General features: G+C 47.5%; 1 protein-coding gene and 1 non-coding gene across 8 annotated transcripts in view; one reads left to right on the top strand and one right to left on the bottom strand.

Moving 5' to 3' along the window:
* Positions 1-20,731, bottom strand: part of PITPNM2 (phosphatidylinositol transfer protein membrane associated 2) — a 120,624-nt gene that overhangs the window by 39,264 nt on the left and 60,629 nt on the right. The gene's annotated exons all lie outside the window — the stretch shown is intronic.
* TRNAG-UCC lies at positions 6,098-6,170 on the top strand. The gene has a single exon. It is a non-coding gene; the product is annotated as a tRNA-Gly (tRNA).

The following is a 20,731-nucleotide window of genomic DNA, read 5'->3' as shown; positions in this document are numbered from 1 at the left end:
CATTCCTGGTCCAGGAAGATCCCACATGCCCCAGGGCAACTAAGACCATGAGCCACAACTTTAGAGCCCAAGAGCTCTAGGGCTCATGCTCTGCAATAAGAGCAGTCTGTATGCAGCAATGAAGACTCAGTCCAGCCAAAAAAAAAAAAAAAGAGAGAGAGAGAGAGAGAGAAACAACACCCTGGGCTCAGCTGGGGCAGCACAACACCTAGGTTGACACTCTCAAGAGAGTAAGACACCAATCTGGGCACCTCCTGACACACACACACACACACACACACACACACAAAACAAGAAAGAATTAATGTTTGAGAGGTTGGACGAAATGAGGACTGGAGACGGGGAAGGGAAAACCTAGGTTCAATAAGTGTCATGTTTCCAAAGCTTTCCCACTGGTTTGTGGGCTCCTTCTGCAGCAAGGGATAAATGCAGTGACCGAGAATGACTTTGGGCAAGACCCACGATGTCTAAAGAACAAAGAAGACAGATGCCAACAAAGAGGTCAGACTCAAACTCTAAATGTTCTTGAGAAACTGCAGGAATCTAAGCAATCTGCCCTTCTGGGCTCTTCACAGCTCCACAGTAGATGACCTGCCCACACTCGCCCGTACAGAAGTCAGACCAAGTGTCTGCTGGTTTGCTTCCTGTGGCCTGCTAGGCACCAGGGCAGACTGGGGCTGGATTACGCTTCTTCCTTCCGTGCGAGTGTGCTCAGCTGTGTCCTATTCTTTGCAACCTTATGGACTGTAGCCTGCCAGGCTCCTCTGTCCATGGGATTCTCCAGGCAAGAATACTAGAGTGGGTTGCCATGTCTTCCTCCAGGGGATCTTCCTGACCCAGGGATTGAACCTGCGTCTCCTGCACTGCAAGCGGATTCTTTACCACTGAGCCACAGGAGAAGCCCATTTAACTGCATGGTAACTAACAATAGGGGAGAGGAATCAGAACTCTAAGAGTGACACAAAATGTGCAGGCAAGGACTTCCCTAGTGGTCCAGTGGTTAAGACTTCACCTTCTAATGCAGGGGTTGCGGGTTCGATCCCTGGTAGGGGAGCTAAGATCTCACGTGCCTTTCAGCCAAAAAGCCAAAACATAAAACAGAGGCAATGTTGTAACGAATCCAATAAAGATTTTTTTGGAAAACAGGTCCACATTAAAAAAAAGTCTTTAAAAAACGTGCTGGCAGTCACAGTGATGTTCCACCCTGGGATCTGAGGTCATAACCTGCCAACGCCTTTCTCAGCTGTGTGACCTGTGCCTTGGTCTCTCAGTCTCTCTATACACATAATGGGGATAACACCACCTGCTGTCCAGAGTCATCATTAGGGTCACTGAGATAAGGGCAGGTGAAGTGCTCACGTGCCAGGGGGTGTTCGTCACTCAGAGGGGATTTCAGAAAGGCTTTATAGAATGTGGAGCTTCCAGATGACATGAGTTGGGTTTCCCGGGTCAGTGAGATTCTGTTCAGCAGAGCAGGTGGGAGGAGGATGCTTTGAGAGAAGGAACAGCATATGCAAAGGCCCTGGGGCAAGAACGTGATGCCCCCATCTGAATGACCTCTCACTGGTGCAACCCCGGTATTGTCACATGGTGTCCCTGGAGGATGGTACCGGGGCAGGGGTTGGGGTGCAAAGGCCACTGGCAGCCACTGTCCCCAGGGCAGGACATGCTCAAGGCTGAGACGTGGCTACTCCATGAAGCCAGGCATGACAGCCCACTCATGTGTGCATGGAGTCCAGTGTCAGGCTGAGTGGGAGCAGGGTGACAAATGATCTGCCTTTGCTTCCAGAAGGGCTTTCTCCCAGGGGAGGAAAGACACACTGGCCGGATGGGGTATGACCACAAAGTACACGTTTCTCAAAAAGCACTTCTGCACAGAAGTCAAGCTGTCCTTCCGAGCAGCCCCGGGGAAGGTCTGCGTCATCCACGCCTGTCCGGGCTGATCTCTGGGAAGCCATCGGTGCTCTGCCTGTCTCAGGTCACTCTGCCTTGGCCCGAGGAGCAGCGCTCAGGAGAGGGACGTGGGCCATCTGGGGGTTTTCTTTCAAGGAGATCACTCTGAAGGGCCTGGCAGTCTCTTGCCTTGTCAGGTACTTGCATTTTATTTACTTAAAATCAGATCTGTTTCTATCTACACCTACACTAGCCAGTTCAGACAACCATCCTGACTTCCTGTTGGTGGAGGAGTAGGGGCACTTCCGTTCTCAAAATGACACAGAATGACTAAAGACAGAAAAGTCACCATGGCTGTGAAATGAGGAAATGGTTGTACCCCCTGACCACAGTCCGTGAAAGACAGCAGCCAGACACCATGAGGTCCGAGCTGTCAGCAAGGGACATGCTGAGAGCTAACATGTGCCACCTTGGACCTCCAAACAAATAACATCACCTCCTGGAAGACACAGAACCATGGAGTCTAGGGCTGTGGATGCCCCCAGGGGAAGACAGCCATCGCCCCACATTTTGTTTTCTACTTTAAGTTTTTAAAAGTTATTTTTATTTATTGTTAGGCTGTGGGCTTCCCTGGTAGCTCAGCTGGGAAAGAATTCACCTGTAGTTCAGGAGACCCCAGTTTGATTCCTGGATTGGGAAGATCCACTGGAGAAGGGATAGGCTACCCACTCCAATATTCTGGCTTGGAGAACTCCATGAACTGTATAGTCCATGGGGTCGCAAAGAGTCAGACATGACTGAGTGACTTTCACTTTCATTAGGCTGCACCGGGTCTTAGTTGCAGTATGCAGGTTTTCAACTGCAGCATGTGGGATCTTAGTTCCCTGACCAGGGATTGAACTCAGGCCCCTCACATTGGGAGCATGGAGTATTATCAACCTCTGGACCACCAGATAAGTCCCTTCTTTTTTCTTTTTTTAATTGAATTATTACAAAGATCCAGAAACATGCACATAAGTACACATCGGTATATTTTCACATACTGAACACACCTATATGACCAGAACCCAGGTCAAAAAACAGAAAGTTAACAACCCAGAGCCCCCACTTCAACCCATCAAGGCACAACCTCCCCAACCATGGACAACCACTATCCTGCCTTTTGCCTGTTTTGTATTTTGTACTAGGTTGTGGTAAAGAATATGCCTACCAAAACAGGAGATATAAAAGACACAGGTTCAATCCCTGGGTCAGGAAGATCTCCTAGAGGAGGAAATGGCAACCCAGTCCAGTATCCTTGCCTGGAGAATCCCAAGGACAGAGGAGCCTGGCAGGCTACAGTCTGTGGGGTCTCAAAGAGTCAGACATGACTGAAGCGATTTTGCACGCATGCACTAGGTTGAAGCCTACAAATTGCCAATATCCAACTGTCTTTGGCCCACCAAATGAGCAATTTCATATGAAATCATGCTGTAAGTGCACTTTTGATTCTAAGCTGCTTTCGAAACATCATGATCCCAGGGTTCATCCAATTTGCTGCATGTGACTGTAGAGGGCTCAGTCTCATTGCTATCTGGCATTTCACTCTGTAAATATGCTATAATTGATTTAACTATTCCATCATTGATGGGCATTTGGGTAATTTTCAATTTGGAGTTTATTGGGAATAGGGTGGCTGTGAACAACTGAATACACTCACAAATGCAATTTTACATTATGGAATGGGAAGGGAGTGACAGTCAATGGTAAAATCCCACCAATATGCCATTTCTATGTCAGAACCCAGTTTTCCAAGGAAAGGAGTGAAGTGGGCAGGGCAGTGAGGGGAGATGGATAATAAGACAGGGAGTCAGAGACTTAAAGAGCTTTTTTATGAACCACAACAACTGCATGAACCCCCAAACCTGAGAGAGCTGGAATGCCTGGGCACAGGATAAAAAAGAGCTCTGGGAGGGAGACAATAAATTAGTCCAAAATGCAGCTGCAGACTGCCCTGGATCATTCCCTGCATTTCTTGAAAGCTGGTATTTAGAAGGTAGCTACAGAATAATAATCAGAAAGAAATTCACATAAGTCGTGTGCATCACGGGTGGGGGCCGGGAAATGACGAACATGCATTACAGTAGGAATCACCCAGAAAAATGCAGAAAGATTTCTGAAAAACGGCTCTCCCTTGAGTCAGAGAAATTACAGATATAATCTCTTAGAAACAAGTGGGGGCAGAGGAGTGGAAGAAAGTAAACAGAAATTTAAACAAGAGATTACTGGATAACAGAAGAGATGAAAGCTGAAAGGCTGGTAAGCAGAGTTCAGGGGAAAATGGAAAAGAAAAATAAATACATCACAGATACCTTTTAGAGCCTTATCATAAGCAATGAAAAAGAGGCAAGACATAGTGTGAACAATTAGGGATGGTAGGCGGGCTTGAGAAACTCACAGAAGATTAAGTGAAGACTAATAAGACAAAATGACAGATATGGGAGGCAGAAGGAAATCCAACATATATATAATTGGTATGCTTCTCTGAGAAAATAGAATAATAGAATGGAAGTGGGAGAAGTATTCAAATATATAATGAAAAAAATTCCCTGAAATAAAAAAAGATTTGACTCTGCAGATTAACTGCCATTCTGTGGTCCAGGAAAACCTGATGGTATAACAAACATCAAGACATCCTTAAAAACGTGATTGAGCTTAAAGGATAAAGAATCATACAACTAGGGGGGATGTGGAGATGGGTTGGGGACAATCAAAGTTCCCCTCAGCAACACAATTTCAAAACACAGTGGAGCAAAATCTACAGAGTTCTAAGGGATGGAAAATGTAAACAAGAATTTTTATACCCAGCTAAACTGTCCTTTAAGCATAAAGTAAATAGACATTCTGAAACATGAATTTAGGAGCTTAAGACATCCATGAGGTGTATTTAAAATTACCTGATACTAAAACCCATTCAACCCAAAGATAAATAAAAGTAAGCTCATCAATGGAGAGATCCTGGAAACACTAAGTCATATTTTTGAAATCATGACAGTTATGGTTACTGAATAAAACACAAAGACCTTGACATGGTATATAAATAATATAAGTAAGAAAAATTGAGAATGGAAGAACAGAAGTTGATGATAATTTCCTCAACTTCCATGGCACGGAAGTTGATTCATTGTGTAGATTAAAAAACTAATGAGGAGTGAATAGTTGGAGCACAGGAATTTTTAGAGCAGTAGAATTACTGGACATCATGCTACCATGCTGGCTGCACATCATCCTACATTTGTCAAAACACATAGACTGTACAACACAAGAGTGACCCTGAATGGAAACCATGGACTTTGGGTGGTAACAATATATTGATGTAGTGTCATCAGTTGTAATGTGCCGCTCCAGTGGGGGATGATGATAATAGGGGAGGCTGTGCTTGTATAGGTGGGGTGGGGGCGGGGAGTATATGGAGAATCTCTGGACCTTCCTCTCAATTTTGCTGTGAATTTAAAACGTCCCTAAAAAATAAATTTTATTACTTAAAAAATTAACAACTCAAACCTTTTAAAATTTTTCTCTTGGAAAGTAGATTAGAGGTTAGCAGGGGCAAGGGAGAAGAGGGGAATGGGGAGTCATTATTGAATGCTTACAGAGTTTCAATTTTGGTGATTAAAAAAAATCCTGAAAATAACAGTGGGGATAGTTGTACAACACTGTAAATGTACCAATGCCACACAATTTTACACTTAAAAAATGGTTAAAAAGGCAAATTTTGTCATATATAAATATATATCACAATTTTAAAAATTAATGTAATAGGCCAAAAACCATTGAATTGTACATTTTAAATGTGAATTGTATGGGATGTGAAGTATATCTAACAAACCTCTTAAGGGATTCCCTCGTGGTCCAGTGGTTAAGACTCTGTGCTTCCACTACAGGGGGCACAGGGGCCATTCCTAATCAGGGAACCTACAAGCCTGGTGGTACAGCCAAAATAATAATAGTAATAATATTAATAATAAAGCTGTTAAGTTTGTTTCCTCTTTTCTCATCTTAACTCTAACCTGTTAGAAACTATCATCACTGAAGAAATGTTGAAATGTTTGAATAAATGTTTTTCTGAAGTTTAACAAATACATGCAAATAGGTGATTTGTTGTTGGTTAAATTCAAGTAAAATTAAATTTGATTTTTATTTTTAAAATGCATATAGAGGGGCTTCCTTAGCAGTCCAGTGGTTAAGACTCTGCACTTCCAATGCAGGGGACCCAGGTTCAATCCCTGGTTGGGGAACTAAGATCCCACAAGTTGTGCAGCACAGCCATAAAAGAAAAATAAATAAAATGCATAAATACATAATAAAGCATATTTTAGAGCATTACAATATTATGGCATTTTTAAAAAGCTTTTACTACTCTGTACATATCTGTATTATGCCATGCATATCTATATAGAATCTGGAAAAATGTTCACTGGATGCTGTGCATGGACACACTAAGTCACTTCAGTGGGTCTGACTCTTTGCAACCCTATGGACGATAGACCGCCAGGCCCCTCTGTCCATGGGATTCTCCAAGCAAGAATATTGGAGTGGGTTGCCATGCTCTCATCCAGGGGAACTTCCCAACCCAGGGATCGAACTCAAGTCTCTTATGTCTCCTGCATTGGCAGGGTGGCTCTTTACCACTAGCGCCACCTGGGAAGCCTGGATGCCAGAGAGGGTTATTGCAAATTGACAGAATTTGGGGCAACTTTTACTAGCACTTTTCTCTATCACTCACTTTTTCACGAGGCAGCAGCAAAAGAGTGTGAGCAGTATGTTTACAACCGGCCAGAGAAGGTCATCCACGCAGTTGTGAAAATGATGGACTCTGAGTCAGTCAGACCTTCTGCCACCTCCCAGCAGTGACTGTGGGCAAACTGCTTAATCTCTTCGCTCTTTCAGTTGATCTTCTACAAAATAAGAGGTGAGAATAGCACCTACCCCATTGGGCTGTCTTATGGATTAAATGAGATTGTGCCCATAAAACACTTTAGTCTGGTTCTAGCCAGCACTCAGCTTAGCAATTAGGAGGTGCTGCTGTGCTGAGCAGGGTCTGGGAGGCAGGTGCCTGGGGAACAGAGTCCATAGGCGCCTGGCTGGGCTGCCAGGTGCAGGCACAGGTGCATCAGGGAAAGACAGCCCAGTGCCCAGGACAACAGTGTCCACAGGACGGATGGCAGGTGCTGGTTGGCTTTGCAGCCAGAATGCAGGCCTGGCTAGGGCACACAAGAGTCCTCTTGTTCTCTATCTGGCTGAGTCTGGAGCCAGGGGTGGGGCACAGACAGACCCTAGCCCCCTAAAGAGAGAAGGCAGTGTGACTTGGCCTCTGCCTGTCCACTGTGCCTCCTCACCCAGCCCTGAACTCTCAGATGATCTCATTACACCCACTCCGGCTGCCTGGGCTCGAGAGGCAGACTCACATTTCATCTTGGTCCCCGCTGGAGTCGTGATGGGTTAGACAGAATTATATTTTACTGCCTTCCACAGGGCAGCTTTTGGGGCTAGAATAATGAGACGGAAGAAAGAAATATCCAAGTCTGCAGAGGCTCGCCTGCGTGGGAAGCCAGGCAAGGAGTCTATGTGACCGTCGCCCACAAACCACTACCCTCCCCCGAGCCTCTCTGCAAGAAGAACAGAAGAGACCTCCTAGAGGGCCCCTCAGATGTGGTACCTGTCCCTAGAAAAGCCTTGGACTTCCAGAATCCCTGTATTCATGAGCCTAGAAAAGACCCCCAGGCCCCATGTTCATCAGGAAACAGCAGAAGGGCCAGGTGATGTCAGAGTAGGGGCTACTTGGCACGGTGATCAGGGAGGCCACAAGGGGCGGAACCACCTCTGGTCAAGATGCACAGCTCAGACTGCGTCCTGCTGGGCCTAGAGCCCTGGCTTGGGCTGGGAGCTGGGGAGGGCAGGGGTGGGGGATGACCCTCCCTCTTTCAGGTAGCTCATCCCATGAGAACTAAGATGGGAAGACAGAGAAAATGGGCCTGCAGTTGACCCAGAATATCTGATTCTGCCCAAGGACTTGTGGGCAGGACAGCTCTCAGGACCTCCCTAGCTGTGAGTTCAAAGGTCTCTGGGGACCCCAGGTTGGGGGGTCGTTATCAGCGAATTATTAGGTGGATTATTAGGGTTTGGCTCAGAAGCGTGGGCAGCTAGGAAGATACAGCAGTGGCTCTGAGCGGAGGCCAGGGCAAGACACCCAGACTGGGAGGGGGAGCAAGAGAATTGAGTTTACAGAGAACCTAATCTGTTTTTCCGTGATTAGCCGGGGTTTGACGTCACAGATGGAATTTAGGAGTGAGGCTGTGCAGAGGCAGCGGAGGATGGAATCCATCCAAATACAATTCAGCTGCATTCTGGCCATTAGGTCTGGAAGTTCCTCCAAGCCAGGCCAGCGGGGCCTGCCTACACATTCACAACAGAGGAGGGGATGGCTGGTGGGGACGGGAGGGGCCCTGGGTACATTGGGAACGAACTTTCCGGATCCCCTGGGTCTCTCTGCTGCTGTCTTTAAGAAGCCCCCTTCTTCTGCTCTCTGTTTCCCCAGCCTACCGGGCCCCAGTCAGGGGCCAAAGTGGGTATATATTAAAAGAACTTCAGCTGCCCCCATGTGGGCAACTCCTTCCCTCCATACCTCCTCCTACCATCCAGATTCAGGGAAGGCAGGCTCCAGATGAATGGGAGAGGGCGTAGAGGGGAAAGGGGCAGTGTCCCAGGAACCAGCACACCAGGCTGGGTGGAGGGGATGAGGGGTGGTGGAGGGAGAGTGGGATCACTCATTAGCTGCCTCTCTGTCCCCTGGGGGTAAAAGCAGGAGCAGACACATTCCCCCATGAAATTCTGAGCTGGAAGGAACAGGGCAGGGGCTTGCAATTCCTGTCCCCACAGTAGTCTCACCTTTATCTGTTAGACACTGGACTTCTTCCAAGGTTATGGGGAACAGTATAGGACACCCCCATTCCAGTCCAACCCTCACTTCATAAATGGGGAGACTGATGCCTGGATTTCACAGGTGTGAAGAGCTGGAGGACACAGACTCCCTCCGTGTCCTGTAACCTTATGAGCTGATGACACAGCACCCTGGAGCTTGAGTGCTGAAGGGGGCCCCATGGAGCCCCAAAGCTCTGAGCACCCCTGCAGTCACTGACATCCCAGGAAAGGCCACACGTCTCCTCGCTGTTTGCCTGCAGTGCCAACCTGGGGACAACTGCCAAGCCACTGCGGGACTCAGTCATCAGCCCTTTCCTCCGGGGACAAGGGCCACCTGGGGGCAGCTCGCAGTGCTCTGCAGGCTGGGCATGCTGGGTGGTGGGGGTGGGACCCTTGGGACGTGTGCAAGGCTTCTGCAGCATAATGTCTGTAACACCCCAACTCGAACAGCAGCCGGGGCTGAGCAGCGAGGACTTTTTATCGCTATGGTGCAGACAGCAAAGCAGGTCCCCAGAGGGCTGGTGCCCTTCTCAAGGACAGCCACAACACCAAGGGTGAGGGGCACCCCACTTTCCCCAATTTCATGACTCCTACTCCCTGCTTGTCGGGAAACAAAGAGAGGAGATGTGCAGGTGAGGAAATTCAAACTGAAGTCCCCCAGGGACTTTCTTGGGGGGCAGGGGGGTCCAGTGGTTAAGACTCCACGCTGCCCATTCAGGGGACAGAGGTTTGATCCCTGGTCAGGGAACTAAGATTCTCTCATGCTGTGGAGTGTGGCCAAAAAAGATTTAAAAAAAAAAAAAACAAGATCCAGATCCTCCAAGATGAGCAAGAGGGGCGCTAGCCAGAACTCACCCCGCTTCTTCTGCTGATTATCCTGTGGGGACCCTGCTGGTCACTGCCACCAAGACCAGCACCCCGCCGGCCTCCCGGGAGCCACTCCCCCCTCTTAGCACTGAGCACAGTTCAAAAGAGGTGGGGCTGTTCAACCAGAATGCCACCGGATGCTTAGAGGTCATAACAGAAACACACACCCAGAGGGACCTGGGCTGACAGTCTGGCTCCAAGCTGTGGCTCACACAGCCATCACCTGGGGGATGGCTCAGAGGTTCTGGCTCCTGGTGGCCTCCCCTGGGTGGTACCACTGTGGCACCCAGGTCACTTTCTTATGTTGGCAGTACCCACATCTGTTCACCTAAGCTCCTGCATCTGGGCCTCCGGGGAGTCCGCTGTCCTTAGAGATGAGCACCCCTTGAAGGGAGAATGTCCCCCAGCTACTCGGTCAGAAGGAGGAGGAACCCACCAAACCAGACGCTAGGAGGTGGGAGCATCTCCAGGTTAGAGGGGGAGCTGGGAGCTCTGCTTAAGCTGGTGTTCAGAACGCCATCCATCACAGGCTGGGGTTCTGCTGCAGGCTGTGCCCCAGGGCACCTCTGCTCATGAATCCCCCGGGAAACATAAGCTTCTGGGCAGCAGAGTTAATAAGAAAAACCGGTAATGAGAGCCAGAGCTGAGATTTTCACCCAAACTGGGACGACCCCTTATGTGACGATAACGATGTGATAACGACAACATGAAATAAACATCAGGCTCCCAGCACCGAGTGCTCTCTTCTCGGACCAGCCTGGGCTCCCACCAGGGGCTGGTGGACACCTTAGTGGATTCAGCACCTGGCAACCTTGCCCCAGTGACTCTGCTCCTACACCCACCCCAGCTATTTTATACCTTCTCCTCAACTGTTCTGCTCCTTTATTCCCTCAAATTCCCACCCTGCTGCTGCTGCTGCCACTACTAAGTCGCTTCATTCGTGTCCGACTCTGTGCAACCCCATAGACGGCAGCCCACTAGGCTCCCCTGTCCCTGGGATTCTCCAGGCAAGAATACTGGAGTGGGTTGCCATTTCCTTCTCCAATGCCTGAAAGTTTGAAAAATGAAAGTGAAGTCGGCTCAGTCCTATCCGACTCTTAGCGACCCGTGGACTGCAGCCTTCCAGGCTCCAAGAATCCACTAATCCACCGGTACCTACTGCTCCTGCTATGAATACAAAGGAAGAGCATCGTGGCTCCCAAGAGAGGTCAACCTCTCGAGCACTGAGTCCCATCCTCGTCATTTAAGAACCTTCTTCTGGACTTCCCTGGTGGTCCAGTGGTTAAGAATCTGCCTGCCAGTGCAGGGGACATGGGTTCGATTCCTGGTCCAGGAAGATTCTACATGCTTCGGGGCCTGTGTATCACAACTACAGAGCCTGGGCTCCAGAGCTCGAGAATCACAACTATTGAGCCTATGTGCCACAACTACTGAGCCAGCACTCTAGAGCTACTGTGCTCTGCAACAAGTCTCCCCACAACTAGAGAAAGCCCTTGCACAGCAACGAAGACCCAGTGCAGTAGAAAGAACCTTTTCCTGATGGGCAGAACTGAATAGACATTTTTCTTATTTTTGGCCATGCTGCATGGCATGTGGGATCAGCTCCTCAACCAGGGATTGAACTCATGTCTCCTGCAGTGGAAGCACAGGGCCCTAACCACTGGACCATCAGAGAACTCCATGAATAGACATTTTTCTAAAGAAGCCATACAGATGGCCAGCAGGCGCACGAACAGATGCTCAACATCACTAATCATTTGGGAAATGAAAGTCAAAACCATCAAGAGCTAACCCCTCTCGCCTGTCAGAACGGCTGTCATCAAAAAGACCACAAACAACAAATGCTGGAGAGAATGTGGAGAAAAGGGTACGCTTGAACACTGTTGGTGGGGATATAAATTGGTGCAGCCACTGTGTAAAACAATATGGAGTTTGCTCACAACACTAAAAATAGAGTTATCACGTTGTTTTGTTGTTAAGTCACTCAGTCGCGTCTGACTCTTTGCAATCCCATGGATTGTAGCCCATCAGGCTCCTCCATCCACGGGACTTCCTAGGCAAGAACACTGGAGTGGGTTGCCAGTCCCTTCTCCAGAATTACCATATGACCCAACAATCCTACTCCTCGGTATAAATTTGAAGAAAATGAAGACATTATTTTGAAAAGATAGATGCACCCCAATGTTCATAACAGCATTATTTACAAATTGCCAAAATATGAAAGCAATCTAAGTGTCCACCAACAGATGAGTGGATAAAGAGTCTGTGCTGTTGCTGCTAAGTTGCTTCAGTCGTGTCCGACTCTGTGTGACCCCATAGACGGCAGCCCACCAGGCTCCCCCGTCCCTGGGATTCTCCAGGCAAGAACACTGGAGTGGGTTGCCATTTCCTTCTCCAAAGAGTCTGTGCTATATATGAAAGTGAAAGCCACTCAGTCACGTCTGACTCCTTTCAACCCAGTGGACTGCAGCCCGCCAGGCTCCTCTGTCCATGGAATTATCTAAGCAAGAATACTGGAGTGGTTGGCCCTTCCCTTCTCCAGGGGATCTTCCCAACCCAGGGATCGAACCCAGGTCTTCCACATTGCAGGCTGATTCTTTACCGTCTGATCCACTATATACACACACAAGAGAATACTACTCAGCTATAAAAAAAGAATGAAATTTTGCCATTTGCAACAACATGGGTTGCCTTGGAAAGTATTAGGCTTAGCGAAATAAGTCAGAGAAAGACAAATACTGTATGTTGTCACTTATATGTGGAATCTAAAAAATAAAACTGATAAAATGTAACAAAACAGACATAGAGAATAAACTAATGGATACCAGTGGGGAGGGGCAAGTTAGAAGTGGGGAATGAACAGGTACAAACTAAGCAGCATAAAATAAATAAGACACAAGGATATATTGTACAGCACAGGGAATATAGCCAATATTTTATAATAACTTTAAATGGGGTATAAATCTATAAAATACTGAATCTCTGTGTTTTACACCTGAAACCAATATAATGTTGTAAATCAACTGCACTTTAATTTAAAAACATAAATGAAAATTAAAGAGCAGGGCTCCCCTGGTGGCTCAGTGGTAAAGAATATGTCTGCCAACGCAGAAGACACAAGTTTGATCCCTGGTCCGCGAAGATCCCATATCTTACAGCAGCTAGGCTAGTGTGCCACAACTGCTGAGCCTGTGCTCTGGAGCCTGGGAGCCCCAACTACCGAGCTCGGGTGCTGCAGCTACCAAAGCCCTTGCACCCTCGAGCCCATGCTCCACAAGAGAAGCCACTGCAATGAGAGGCGAGCATACTGTAGCGAAGAGTAGCCCCCATCTGAGGCAACGAGAGGAAAGCCAGCAGAGCCATGAAGGCCCAGCACAGCCGAAAATAACTAAATAATATATAAATAAATATTTAGAAATTTAAAGATCAGGAAAAGAGAACCTTCTCCTAAATTAACTCTCTCCTATCAGTTTCTGTCTACAGCAGCCCCCTGTCCCATCAGCATGCAAATGTCCTGGTAATAGGTCCCATGTTTACAAAAAAAAAGAAAAAAAAAAAACCCTTTCTTGCTTGCTTTCTTTAAAAAAAATTTCTTTTTTTTAATTTATTTTTATTTATTTGGCTGCTCCGGGTCTTAGCTTCAGCACACAGGATTTTTTAGTTGCAGCATGAGAACTCTTAGTTGTGACATGTGCGATCTAATTCCCCAACCAGTGATCAAACCCTCACCCCCTGCATTGGGAGTGTGGAATCTCAGCCACTGGTCCACCAGGGGAGTCCCTTGATATGTTTTCTAAGCTAACACTTTTGAGATATAATTGGCATGTAAAAATCTATTAGCTGTAGGTGTACAACACAAAGATTCGATTCCACAGCTCTCTACACCCCAGTTCCTCTTGGAACCATCCCATTTCTCCACTCCCCATTATAGCAAAAATCCTCTCCAGAGCTAGCTATTCCTGGGATTTCCACTCTCTCACATCCTTTCAGCCCACTACATCCCCGAAACTGCATCAGTCAAGGCCATGACCAGGTGGCTAAAGCGGTGGCCAGCTCTCAGTCCTCGTATTTCCACTCTTTTTGTTAATTCCTGTGTTTAACACATACTGATGGAGCGTCCACGGCTTGCAGGCAGGTAGCACACACGTTGAATAAATTTCTACCTGGAAAATGTTCATTTTGCTCGGCCAGCACACCCAACCAGCAAACCTCCAATTGGAGCCGACTGTGTGCAAGGTTCCATCATCTAGGCTCTGAGCCAGCTTATTCAGGGCCTGTCAACCATCAGCTGCAATTTATGAGTTTCGTTGGCTTCAAAAAAATAAATAAATAGCTGGTATTGTGCAGCCTGCACATAGCCTTGCCAGGCTGGCTTCAAACCGGGAGGGGCATCAACCTCATGCTGGGAGATTTAGGAGCACTGGGGCAGTCCCCCCAACACTGTCTGTTGCAAAAGCTATAGCCCAATGGGGCCCAGGCCCAGTGCTTTCTAGTTGTTTCAGTGAGCATTAGAGCCCTTTAGCTCCAAGAAACTGCCCACAGTTGCCCGTGATGCCTAAAACCGTGTTTCCCAGACTTGGCAATCCCAGGAACCAACTGAAATGTTCTTTGAAGACACAGATGCTGGAGCAACTGAAGACTCAGAGACTGAGCCCTACCCCCACCCTAGTTCATCACGGGCACCGCGAGGGGGATGACGAGAAAATACAGCTTGTGGGCTTCCACGGTGGCCCAGTAGTTAAGAATCCACCTTCCAATGCAGGGGACACAGGCTTCAATCCCTGGTCCAGAAGGATTCTGCATGTCGTGGCCAAGGAGCAACTAAGCCCATGTGCCACAGCTTGCACCCTGGAGCCTGTGCTCTACAGGAGGAGAAACCACTGCAATGAGAAGCCTACGCACCGCAACCAGAGAGAAGCTCCCGCTTGCCGCAACTAAAGAAAGCCCGCGTAAGAGCAATGAAGACCCATCGCAGCCTAAATAAATAAATAAATACTTTAAAAATCCTCTTAAAAAAAAAAAAAATACTGTCCATTCCATCCTGACTCTTTCGAAGACCCTACCAGGGCCTCATCATACCCTGCACCCCGACGTGTGGAAATCAGATTTTCTGCTTGGTCCCCTGGTGTATAAATTGCTTCAATCATTTTACACATTCAGGCCACATGAATAAACTATGAGCTACTTAATCCTCATGACTGCCTTGAGTTAGATATATTACCCTCATTTATCTATTTGTTTTATTGAGGTGTAATTTGCATTGCATACAATTCAGTCTTTCAGAGTGCACAATTCAGTGGGTTTTGATATATTATTTACAGAGTTGTGCAACTATCATCACTGTCTAATTCCAGAACATTTTTCATCCCTAAAGAAAACCCCAGACTCATCGTCACTCAGTCTCCATCCTCTCCTCACCTCCCCGGGGAACATTAATCTGCTTTTGGTTCCTATGGATTTGCTGGTTCTGGATATTTCATTTCATATGGAGTCGTACAATAGCCGTTGGTGTCTGGCTTCTTAAAACCTAGCATCACGCCTCAAGTTTCATCCACATTGTAGCCTGTGTCAGTACTTCACTCCTTTTTGTGCAGAATAGCATTCTATTGCATGGCTATTATGCCCATATATATATTCATTTATTTGGCTGTACCAGGTCTTAGCTGCAGCACTCAGGATCTTCCATCTTCATTGCAGCATGCTGGATCTTCAGTTGCGGTATGTGAAATCTATTAGTTCCATGACTAGGAATCAAACAGGGGGCCCCCCGCATTGGGAGCTTGGAGTCTTACCCACTGGTCTACCAGGGAAGTCCCTCTTATACCCATTGTTAGAGCTGAAGAAGGGCTTCCCAGGTAGTGCTCGTGGTAAAGAACCTGCCTGCCAATGCAGTAGAGCTAAGAGATGAGAGTTCCATCCCTGGGTCGGGAAGATCCCTGGAGGAGGGCATGGCAACCCACTCCAGTACTCCTGCCTGGAGAATTCCATGGAGAGAGGAGCCTGGTGGGCTACAGTCCATGGGGTCACAAAGATTTGGGACACTACTGAGCGACTGGGCACGCACGCACACACACATAGCTGAGGAAAACCATGGCTCAATGTCATTAAGGTATCTTGTGCCTGGTTACTCAGTACACATTGCAGTCAGGTTTATCTATCTTTCTCAGCAGCCAGGATAGAAATAGCTTAAGAACTGAACAAATTCTTCTAAATTTAAATCAATTTATATTAATCTATCCCCCAAGTACAGATAACCACATTTTATGGTTTACAAATGCTTTTAGCTTCATACTCTCACTTTTGCAGCTCAGTTCTCCAAGGTGGAAAAGGCAAGTGTGCCCCATTTTGGAAAGGAATCAAAATTTTAAGTGGTGTATTCAAGGCTAGAGATATTTATTGATGGGTTAGTAGTGACTGCATCCGAATCCAGATATACTGTGCACAAACAAGTTTAATGTTTGCTTACAGCAAAAAAGGGCTTGTTTAAAGGAAAAAAAAAACTTTAATGCTTTTTACAAAGATGCATGACTTGGTGAAATCATTTTCGTCTTTTTCTTTTGGATTATTTTGTCGCGAGGGCAAGCCTTGGACCTGAGGGCCAACCCCATGTAGATTCTGCCCAAGAGTCGTTACTTGGCTTTATTTTAATGTTCCTGGCTGATCTTGGAAATCAAGGCTGCTTACTCTTTCCAAACACAGATTCCTTGGTTCCAGCCCAAAAGTGCTGCACTACAGAGTGTGGAACCTGGGAATATGTATTTTTAATAAGTTCCCTGTGTGGCTTGTAAGAACAGAAAAGCTAGAGGCTAAAATCTTAACTCCATAACCTTGCAAGTCAAGTCCTTAAAATCAGGTCTCAATCAGTCCCTCCCACCTCTCCTCCCAGTGAGAAATCTGACACTGGGGCCCCTCTGAATGGCATGCAACCAGCAGTGTTTACTAAGCCAGAGGTCCAGCTCTGTGCCAGGTGCCAGGGGGAGCAGGGGACCAAGACAGAGCCCTTCCGGAGCCCCTAGGTCAGCGGTCCCTGATCTTTTTGGCAACAGGGACTAGTTTCATGGAAGACAATTTCTCCACGGACTCAGGGGCTGGGGGATGGTTTCAGAATAATTACATTTATTGTGTGCTTTATTTCTAATCTAATGCTATTGTTGATCTGACAGGAGGTACCAGCCCACGGCCTGCACTGGGGAAGGTGGACATTTCACAAGTCACTGAAGATCTGGTGGGAATATTATTCAGCCTTAAAAAGGAGGAGATTCTGCTACCTGGGCCTTGCCTGCCTTCCTATGGCTCCAGCCACCTGGGCTGCTTCCTCTTCATGGAATATGCCAGGCTACTTCTTGATCTAGGCCTCTGCCATCCCCCTTAAATGCCCATCCTCTAGGTGATGGCACAGTGACCCCTTGTCCTGATATGGGCCGTGGTCCTGATGCCATGTGCCCTCGGTGGAGGCTCCCCACTGGCTCCGCACCCTCTGGGACGGTCCGATCCAGTTGCACACAGCTGTGCCTTCCCCGCAGAGCAGCCAACCCCACGGCAGGGGCCTCGCCTGTCTTGCTCATGGGTAGAAGAGCACTGGGGATGATGCAACGAGAGCAAATTTGCCCTGTTCATCTTGTTCTCAGCAGGTGCCAGGGAGCAGGGCCCTGGGGCTTAGTGGGTACTCAGGAAGGCTTGCCCAGCCAATGTTCACGCAGCCCCGCGACAGGCAGATAACGCTGCTCAGCAGCCAAAGTGCTAATTACGAACTGCTCCCTTAGCTGTTCCTGAGAGCAACTAAAGGGTTCTCCAAGAATAGTGCACCCTCCCTGTCACATCCCTGGAAGAGCACACCGGCTTTCTTGACAGCGTCTGTGGCTCAGACTGTTCACGGAGCCAGACTTGCCTCCCCCAACAGTGTGCACAGGGGTATAGATCTCAGACAGGCGGAGAGAGGGCTGCGTGTAGTTATCCGCAGCCTGGGGTATGCAGCAGCACCTGGGGCTGTAGTGGCCCCTCCTCCCATGAGGGTGGGCTTGGGAACGACCGGCGCTGCCCTGAAGGAGACATGGCAAAGCCAGGCAGCCCTAACGCGCCTAGAGAGGCTGCCACCCCCTCTAGGAGGTGCACGGTGCATTACAGTTCATCAAGCTCGGAGAGTCCGTGCTCAGAAGCAGCCTGAGCAAGGCAGGAAGACAAAGGCCCAGAGGGGCTGAGTCATTCAGTGAGGCCACACAGCGAGTTACGGGCAGAGAATCCCCCTGGAATCGCTCTTTCCTGGCCTGTGGCCCAGAGCTTGCTCTACTGTGCCCTTGGGTAAGCAAGGGGCCAGGTGCCGCAGGCTCCAGCAATTGGGTCTGAAGACCTGACTCAAAAGGGAGCAGGCAGGGTGAGCTGGATGCTGAGCCAGAAGGCCCAGCAGTGTTCCCAGGGGGAGTTGCCCACGTGAGTGCATAGGCAAAGCTCTGTAAGACTTTGGCCAGGTCGTGCTCCACCTCGCCACGTGAGTGCTGTGGCCTTTAGAGCCAGGACTCCCAGGGCTGCCAGGGAACACAACCTTCCTGGAAAGTTTCCCAGGTAACTGGCTCTTCTTCAGAGCTATCAGTTTCCCTTCATTGCCCCATAAAATCCTCCTGCTGATGATGGATGTCATTCCTCTCCAGGCAGGCAGAAGGGAAAGAAAGAAAACACACACACCACACACCCAAAACTGGTGAAATTAGGAAAGCCCGGAAGAACATCTATTTCTGCTTCATTGGCTGCACTAAAACCTTCGACTGTGTGGACCACAACAAACTGCGGAAAATTCCTAAAGGGATGGGAATGCCACATCACCTTACCTGTCTCCTGAGAAACCTGTATGCAGGTCAAGAAGCAACAGTTAGAACCAAATATGGAACAATGGACCGGTTCAAAATTGGAGGAGTTCAAGGCTGTATATTGTCACCCTGTTTATTTAACTTATATGCAGCGTACATCATGCGAAATGCAGGGCTTGATGAATCACAGGCTGGAATCAAGATCACCAGAAGAAATATCAACAACCTCAGAAATGCACATAATACCACTCTAATGGCAGAAAGTGAAGAACTAAAGAGCCTCTTGAAGGTGAAAGAGGAGAGTAAGAAAGCTTGAAACTCAGAATTAAAAAAAAAACAAACTAAAGGTCATGGCATCTGGTGCCATAATTTCAAGGCAAATAGAAAGGGAAAAAATGGAAGCAAGGACAGATTTTATTTTCCTGAGCTCCAGAATAACTGGATGATGATTGCAGCCATGAAATTAAAAGGCACTTTCTCCTTGAAAGGAAAGCTATGATAAACCTAGACAGTGTGTTAAAAAGCAGAGACATATGCTTTTGGCCGACAAAGGTCCATGTAGTCAAAGCTATGGTTTTTCCAGTAGTCATGTGCAGATGTGAGAGTTGAATCATAAAGAAGGCTAAGCACTGAAGAACTGATGCTTTCAAACTGTGGTGCTGGAGAAGACTCTTGAGAGCCCCTTGGACTGCAAGGAGATCAAACCAGTAAACCCTAAAGGAAATCAACCCTGAATACTCATTGGAATGACAGTTGCTGAAGCCCCAATACTTTGGCCATCTGATGTGTAGCGCTGAATCATTCAAACAGACCCTGATGCTGGGAAAGATTGAGGGCAGGGGGAGAAGGGGGGTGGCAGAGGATAGATGGTGAGATAGCATCACCGACTCAATGGACATGATTTTGAGCAAATTCTGGGAGACAGTGGAGGACAGAAGAACCTGGATTACATACAATCCATGGGGTCACAAAGAAATGCACACAACTTAGTGAATGAGCAACAACAACCTGGGTCCACAACTTGGGAAGAGAAAGCATCAGCTATAGCTGGGTTGCCTAGTTCAGTTGGATAGGCTGTTCACTGCCCAAGTCTAAGCAGTGACATGCTCATGGACTACCACTGGATTAGCACTCCCTTGAGTTGTGCAGTACAGGGAAAGGGCCCTGCCTGATTTGGAGGAATGTCTTCACTAGTCTCAAGGCCCACATCTCACTAACACTTGCCTTAGCATAAGGACTCCTCAGTTCTCAGGGACTGAAGCCTAGGACCTAAGAGAAGAAATTAGCCATTTTCTATGAGCTGAGTTTCACGTTCTTCTCCAGCATTTTCTCCTCTCTCTCCAAATCACTCTCCATTCCTACCTCTGTCTCTGATCAGTTCTGCAAAGTGTTCAGCAGCTCTCTCTTCAAATATGAACTCTGGCTTACAGTCCTCTCCTCTTTCTGGAACGCTGACTAGATAAATGTTAGGTGTTCCCCTCCTCTGTGTGTCTTATCTCCTCTACAGTTTCCTCACATCTGGCTTCCAGTCATTAATCCCTTTTTCAGCTATGACTACTCTCCTAGCAAAGTTCTGTTTGATTCTTTTCCAGATCTGCTGCTGCTTTTATTTTTTGGCTGTGCTGCACAGCATGCAGGATCTTAGTTCCCTGACTATGGATTGAACCTGTACCTTCAGCAGTGAAATCGGAGTCCTACTGAAACACCAGGGAATTCACTGCTTCATTTCTTTACAGCTTTTTATCCCCTGCACATACTTTCAACCATGGCTTTTATTTATTTAAATGCATCAAATGTAGTCAGTTTAAGGTCTAGTCCTAAATATTGGTGTATGTGCAATCCTGAGGGGCTGTTTCTGCTGCAGACCGTCCGGGCTGCCTCTGGCTCACAGCACCTCTTCTCCTCTGGGCTCAGTTTCTCTTAACTGTGAACTGATCATTTTCTGTGGAGGTTCTTGGCAGAAATCTTCTGAGATTGAGAACAAGGGTCTGTTTTTCTTGACAGAATTTACATTTGCTTCATCAAATGCCTGGTTACGACCCTGAACTCACCTGGGCTCTCACCTTAAATCACCAGCTAGTGGTTTGTTTTGTGTGTGTATGTATTTTTTGTTTGTTGGGGGGATATTTTTGCTTTTTTAAGCAATACTTTTTAAAAAAGTATTTATTTATTTATACATGGACTTCCCTGGTGGTTCAGATGGTAAAGAA

Source organism: Oryx dammah, unplaced genomic scaffold (assembly GCF_014754425.2).
Source record: "Oryx dammah isolate SB20612 unplaced genomic scaffold, SCBI_Odam_1.1 HiC_scaffold_12, whole genome shotgun sequence".
NCBI classification, from domain to species: Eukaryota; Metazoa; Chordata; class Mammalia; order Artiodactyla; family Bovidae; genus Oryx; species Oryx dammah.
This window is presented reverse-complemented; position numbering and strand designations above follow the sequence as displayed.